At 38.4% G+C, this 7,326-nt stretch overlaps 2 protein-coding genes across 2 annotated transcripts in view; both read left to right on the top strand.

Annotated features, from left to right (window-relative positions):
• Positions 1–7,326, top strand: part of LOC103123672 (zinc finger protein 709-like) — a 418,768-nt gene that overhangs the window by 355,157 nt on the left and 56,285 nt on the right. The gene's annotated exons all lie outside the window — the stretch shown is intronic.
• The window catches only part of LOC107523148 (zinc finger protein 14-like), a 156,889-nt gene that overhangs the window by 93,769 nt on the left and 55,794 nt on the right, over positions 1–7,326 (top strand). The gene's annotated exons all lie outside the window — the stretch shown is intronic.

The following is a 7,326-nucleotide window of genomic DNA, read 5'->3' as shown; positions in this document are numbered from 1 at the left end:
AATATGCCAATTCCATTTCACGTTCTACTTGTGTTTTCTTTTCTGGTCTTGTTTTTCAACTTCTGCCTGAGAGTGAGATCATCCCATATTCATCCTTCTGTTTCTGACTTATTTCACTCAACATGATTTTTTCAAGGTCCATCCAAGATTGGCTGAAAATGGTGAAGTCACCATTTTTTTACAGCTGAGTAGTATTCCATTGTGTATATATACCACAACTTGCTTAGCCACTCATCTGTTGTTGGACACCTAGGTTGCTTCCAGGTTTTGTCTATTAAAAATTGTGCTGCCAAGAACATATGTGTACACAGATCTTTTTGGATGGATGTGTTGGATTCCTTATGATATATCCCCAGGAGAGGAATTGCAGGGTCATAGGGTAGCTCCATTTCTAGCCTTCTGAGAGTTCTCCAGACTGTTCTCCACAGAGGGTGGACCAATTGACATTCCCACCAGCAGTGCAGGAGGGTTCCTTTGACCCCACACCCTCTCCAGCATTTGCTGCTGTTACCTTTTCTGATGTATGACATTCTCACAGGAGTGAAGTGATATCTCATTGTTGTCTTTATTTGCATTTCTCTGACAATCAGAGACTTGGAGCATTTTTTCTTGTGTTTCTCGGCCTTTTGGATCTCTTCTGTGGTGAATTATGTCCAAGTCCTCCCCCCATTTTGGATGGGGTTATTTGTTGTCTTGTTGTTGAGTCTGGCAAGCTCTGTATATATGTTGGTTATTAAACTCTTATCTGATGTATGAAATGTAAAGATCTTCTCCCATTCTGTGAGGGGTCTCTTGGTTTTGGGTAGTGGTTTCTTTTGCTGTGAAGAAGCTTTTTAATTTGATGTAGTCCCATAGGTTTATACTTGCCTTAGTCTTTGTAATTGTATTCATTTCATTGAAAATGTCTTTAAAATTTATGCAGAAAACAGTTCTGCCAATATTTTCCTCTAAGTATTTCATAGTTTGTGGTCTAACATCCAAGTCCTTGATCCACTTGGAATTTACTTTTATATTCGGTGAAATAAAGTGATTCAGTTGCATTCTCCTGCATGTTTCAACCCATTGTTTCCAACACCATTTGTTGAAGAGACTGCTTTCCCCATGTAATAGTCTGGGGCCCTTTGTCAAAGATTAGATGTCCATAGGTGTGCGGGCTCATTTCTGGACTCTCAATTCTATTCCACTGGTCAATGTGTCTATTCATGTTCCAGTACCAAGCAGTTTTGATGACAATGGCCCTATAATACAGTTTGATATCTGGGAGTGTGATGCTTCCAGTTCTGTTCTTTTTTTCTCAAGATTGTGTTGGCAATTCTAGGTCTTTTCTGGTTCCAGATAAACATTTGTAGCATTTGTAGCATTTGTTCTATTCTCCTAAAAAATGTGGTTGGGATCTTGATGGGGAAAGCATTAAATTTGTAGATGGCTCTGGGTAATATATTCATTTTGATGATGTTAATTCTACCAACCCATGAACATGGAATATCTTTCCACTTTTTCAATTTCTTTGAGAAGTGACTCATAATTTTCAGTATCCAAGTCTTTCACTTCCTTGGTTAGATTTACTCCTAGATATTTTATTGTTTTTGTTGCTATAGTAAAAGGAATTGATTTCTGGATTTCAATTTCTTCTAGCATAGTGTTTGCATAGAGGAATGCTACTGCCTTTTGAATGTTAGTTTTATAGCCTGGCACATTACTGTATTGCCTGATGATTTCCAAAAGCTTCTTGCTGGATTCCTTAGGTTTTTCCATGTATACTATCATGTCATCTGCAAATAAGGACAGTTTGACTTCTTCTCTTCCAATCTGTATCCCTTTAATTCCTTGCTCCTGCCTGATTGCTATGGCAAGAACTTCCAACACTATATTGAATAGTAATGGTGATAGTGGTCATCCCTGTCTAGTACCTGATCTGAGTGGAAATGCTTCCAGTTTTTCACCACTGAGTATGATGTTGGCTGTAGGTTTGCTATATATAGACTCCACTATCTTCAGGAATTTTCCATCTATTCCCATTTTTTGTAGTGTTTTGATCATAAAGGGATGTTGTATTTTGTCAAAAGCTTTCTCTGCATCTATTGATATGACCATGTGATTTTTGGTCTTGCTTTTGTTGATGTGGTGGATCACATTGATTGATTTACGTATATTAAACCAACCTTGCATGCCTGGGATAAACCCCACTTGGTCATGATGGACAATCTTTTTGATATACTGCTGTATCCAGTTAGCTAGAATTTTGTTCAATATTTTCGCATCTATGTTCATCAGAGATATTGGTCTGTAATTTTCTTTTTTGGTTGTGTCCCTGTCTGCTTTTGGTATCAAGGTGATGTTGGCTTCATAGATGCTGGCAAGGAGTATTCTAGTGTCTTCAATCTTCTGGAAGACTTTTAAAAGTAGAGGTATTAGTTCTTCTTTGAAGGTTTTGTAGAATTCATTTGTAAAACCATCTGGTCCAGGACTTTTATTTTTGGGGAGGTTTTTGATAGCTGTTTCAATTTCATTAGCTGTGATGGGCCTGTTCATGTTATCCACTTCCTCTTTACTTAGTTTTGGAAGTTGGTAGCTATCTAGGAAATCGTCCATTTCTTCCAGGTTCTCTAGCTTGGTGGCATATAGTTGTTCTTAGATGCCTCACATAATATGTTGAGTTTCTGCGGTGTCTGTTGTGATATCTCCTTTTTCATTTACTATCTGATTTATTTGGGTCTTCTCCCTTTTTTGTTTTGTGAGTCTGGCTAAAGGTTTGTTGATTTTGTTTACTCTTTCGAAGACCCAACATTTACTTTCATTGATCTTTTGTATGGTTTTCCTATTCTCAATGTTATTTATTTCTGCCCTAACTTTAGTGATTTCTGTCCTTCTGGTTGCTTTAGGGTTCCTTTGTTGTTGTTCTTCTAGGTCTTTAAGATGTGCAATCAGGTTGTTTATTTGTGCCTTTTCTTGTTTCCTAATGTGTGCTTGTATAGCTATGACCTTCCCTCTTAGGACTGCTTTAGCTGTGTCCCAAATATTTTGATAGCCTGTGTCTTCATTTTCATTGATGTCTCGAAACATTTTGATTTCTTCCTTGATTTCCTCTTTGACCCAGAAGTTGTTAAGAAGTCTACTGTTGAGCTTCCACATTTTGGGACTGTTACTAATCTTTTGTTGATTGTTAAGTGTTAGTTTAATTCCACTGTGGTCTGAGAAGATGCTTGGGATGATTTCAGTGCTCTTGAATTGGCTGATGCTGTCTTTGTGGCCTAACATATGGTCTATCCTTGAGAATGACCCATGTGGATTTGAGTAAAATGTGTATTCCAGTTTCTTGGGATGAATGACTCTGAAAATGTCCAATAGTTCTGGTTTATCTATCTCTTCATTTAGCTCCCTTATGTCTTTATTGGTTTTCTGCCTGGATGATCTGTCAAGTTGAGAGAGTGGTGTGTTGAAGTCCCCTAAAATGATTGTGTTGCTGTTAATATATTGCTGTAGCTCTTTCAGTAGAAGTTGGATGTATTTAGATGGCTTTTCCTTGGGTGCATAGATGTTAATAATTGTTAAGTCCACTTGATTGACTGATCTTCTGAGCATTAAGTAGTGTCCATTCCTATGTTTTTTAATCTTATCTATTTTAAAGTCTATCATGTCAGATATGGGAATAGCTGTTCCTGCCCTTTTTTGTGGGCCATTGGCTTGTATGATACTTTTCCATCCTTTCACTTTAGGTCTGTTTGTCTTGTTGAGTTAGGTGGGTTTCCTGTAGACAGCATATTGTTGGCTTGTGTTTTCTGATCCATCTTCCTACTCTGTGTCTTTTAATAGGTGAATTCAGGCCATTGACATTTATTGATATCAATGATTGAAGATATTTTAACACCATTCTTGTAGAGTTTTAGAGTGTTTTGATATGTGTCCTATTTGTGATGGTCTGGTTGTTTATAGGAGACCTTTCAGAACTTCTTTCAGGGCAGGCTTGGTGATAGTTGATTCCTTCAACTGTTGCTTGTCTGAGAAGGTTTTGATGCCTCCATCTAGTCTGAATTGACAGTCTAGCAGGATATAGGATTCTTGGCTGAAAGCCTTTCTCATTGAGCACTCGATAGATATCTTGCCATTCTCTTCTGGCCTGTAGTGTTTGTATGGAGAAGTCTGCTGCTAATCTTATGGCTTTTCCTTTGTAGGTGACTCTTTGTTTTTCTCTTGCAGCCTTCAGGATCCTTTCTTTATCCTTATTCCTTTCCATTCTAAGTATGATATGTCTTGGTGTCTTTAGGTCTGGTTTAATTCTGTTTGGGACCCTCTGGGCTTCTTGAATCTTTATGTCTTTGATGTTGTCTAGACTAGAGAAATTTTCAGCTATTATGGCCTGGAAAATGCTTTCTTCCTCTCCTTCTCTTTCTTCCTCTGATATGCCAATAATGTATATATTGTTTCTTTTGAAGTCATCCCATAAGACTCTGTTGTTGTTTCCAGCATCTCTTAATCTCTTTTTGAGATCTCTTACTTCTTTTTGAGTGGTCTCTAATTCATCCTCAATCTTGCTAATTCTGTCTTCAGCCTCATAGATTCTATTCTCTCTGCCCTCTACTGTTTTCTGGAGTTCATCTATTTTGTTGCCTTGCTCTGATACTGTTTTAGCTTGTTCAGTTAGTTGCATTCTTAGCTCAGCGATTTCAGCTTTCAGCTCTCTAATAACCATGAGATAATTAGTATTTTTTTCCATATTCTCATTGGTTGTTCCTGCATTTCTGATTACAATTTTTTCAAATTCTTTACTCACTCCTGTTATTATTTCCTTAGCTAATGTTTGGATGTTGAACTCGTTATTTTGTGCTTCACCCTCTGGAGGACTTTTAGCTGGACTCTTGTCCTGGTTCGAGTCTCCAATATTTTTTCTTGTTGTTTTAGCCATTTTATATATTATGTTATGAGTTCCCTTTATGAGTACTTTTCAAATTATTGATCACTATTGCCTGGATTGAGTTGTGTCTAAGTAAGTTAATTAAAGGGTTCACAGTGGTGGAAGTTAACAGTTGTTTTAATCCCTGCGTTGGAGCTCAGTGGTTTAAAAGCCTCTTTTTTTTTTTCTTCCCTGTAAGCTATGGGAGCCTGAGGGCTTTTAAACTATAAATAGGCTTCTTAACTTAATCACTGACTCCTGACCAAGAGATAAAGCAGGGTGTGGCAGAGATAATCCAGTGGTTATGCAAAGAGAGTTTCACAGCCCCTCAGCTATGCCACTGAGGTATAGGTCTTCTGAGTTTCCCAGTTAAATCTCTGTCCCCTGGTGTCCCTCCCTGTTGCTGTTCTAGATTCTGAGGGTAGTAGCAATGGAGACTCAGAGTTGCACTTGGTGAGTCTCTGGGGAGTCCTCTCCTCCCTTAAGCTGTCCCCTTATTGTTGGAGCAGACTGGAGGTGGTGTCTCCACTGATAAACTGCTGAACTGTTAGCAGTCACTTAATATCTCCTTAGGCTCCTCTCTCCTCTCTGTCACCAGCCACATTGTTTGTACTCACCGGTGATTTACTGGGTTCCTATGGTCATTCTAGTCCTTTCTTGTTTCGGTCCCGGGTGGTCTCCTTTGGTATTTCTAGTTGATCCAGGAGAGGAGAGGAGAGGAGAGGAGAGAAGAGGAGAGAAAGCGATCTGCTGCTAATAGCTCCGCCTTTGGAAGTCCTTGAATGTTAATTTTGTATCCTGGTCCCTCACTGTGTTCTCTGATGATTTCCAAAAGCTTCTTTCTGGATTCCTTAAGTTTGTCTATGCATACTATTATGTCATCTGTAAATAGGGAGAGTTTGACTTCTTCTCTTCCAATCTATATCCCATTTCTTGCTCCTGCCTGCTTGCTATGGCAAGAACTTCCAGCACTATGTTGAATAGTAATGGTGATAGTGGGTAGCCTTGTCTAGTACATGATCTGAGGGACAATGCTTCCAGTTTTTCACCATTGAGTATGATGTGGACAGTAGTTTTGCTACATATAGACTCCACTACCTTCAGGAATTTCCCATTTATTCATATTTTTTGCAGTGTTTTGATCATAAAGGAATGTTGTATTTTGTCAAAGGCTTTCTTTGCATCTATTGATATGACCATGTGTTTTTTTGACTTGCTTTTATTGACGTGGTGTATCACATTAATTGATTTACATGTATTAAGCCAACCTTGCATGCCTGGGATAAACCCCACTTGTTCATGATGAAACAATGTTTTTAATAGACTGCAGTATCCGGTATCAGAGTGCTGTTGGCTTCATAGAAGCTGGAAGTGAGTATTCCTGTGTCTTCAATCTTTTGCAAGACTTTTGAAAGTAGAGGTATTAGTTCTTCTTTGAAGGTTTTGTAGAATTCATTTGGAAAACCATCTTGTCCAGGATTTTATTCTTGGGAAGGATTTTGCCAACTATTTCAATTTCATTGGTGGTGGTATGCCTATTCATCGTATCTAGTTTCTCATATTTAATTTTGGAAGTTTTTAGGTATCTATGAAATTGTACATTTCTTCCAGGTTCTGTAGCTTGATGACTTAGAGTAGTTCAATAGAAGCCTCACATGATATGTTAAGTTTCTGCAGTGTCTGTTGTGCTCCCTCTTTATTTACTATCTTGTTTATTTGGGCCATTCCCCCCCCTTTTTTTTGTGAGTGTGGCTATAGATTTGTTGATTTTGTTCATTCTTTTGATGAACCAACATTTACTTTCGTTGATCTTTTGTATGGTTTTATTTTCTTTTTTTTAAGAATTTATTTATTTATGAGAAAGATAGGAGGAGAGAGAGAAAGAACCAGACATCACTCTGATACATAAGATGCCATGGATTGAGCTCGTGACCTCATTCATGGTTGAGAGTCCCATCACTTCATCCACTGCACCACCTCTTGGACCATTGGTTTTCTTATTTTCAGTGATATTTAATTCTGCCCTAACTTTAGTTAGATGTTAATAATTGTTACATCCTCTTGGCTGACTGATTCTCTAAGCATTAAGTTATGTCCATTCCTATCATTTTAAATATAATATAAAGTCTATGGTGTCAGATATAAGAATAGCTGTTCCCACCCTTTTGTGTGGGCCATTGGCTTGTATGGTTGTTTTCCAGCCTATCACTTTGAGTCTTGGCAGGCCGAGCTAGCTTCACAGATGGGAGACATCCAGGGACTCATGGCTGAGCTGGGAACGCATTCAATCCTTATTGACAGGAGGGGATGCAGTTCAACAATCTAATCTCTTCTAAACGTTCTTCATTCGAAAGCCCTGTCTTTTATGTCTCCTGAGGCGGAAATGTCAGGAAGAGGAAGAATGTAGGACAGGGGGTGGGGAGAAAGAAAATAGT

Source organism: Erinaceus europaeus, chromosome 23, assembly GCF_950295315.1.
Source record: "Erinaceus europaeus chromosome 23, mEriEur2.1, whole genome shotgun sequence".
In the NCBI taxonomy this organism is placed as follows: Eukaryota; Metazoa; Chordata; class Mammalia; order Eulipotyphla; family Erinaceidae; genus Erinaceus; species Erinaceus europaeus.
This window is presented reverse-complemented; position numbering and strand designations above follow the sequence as displayed.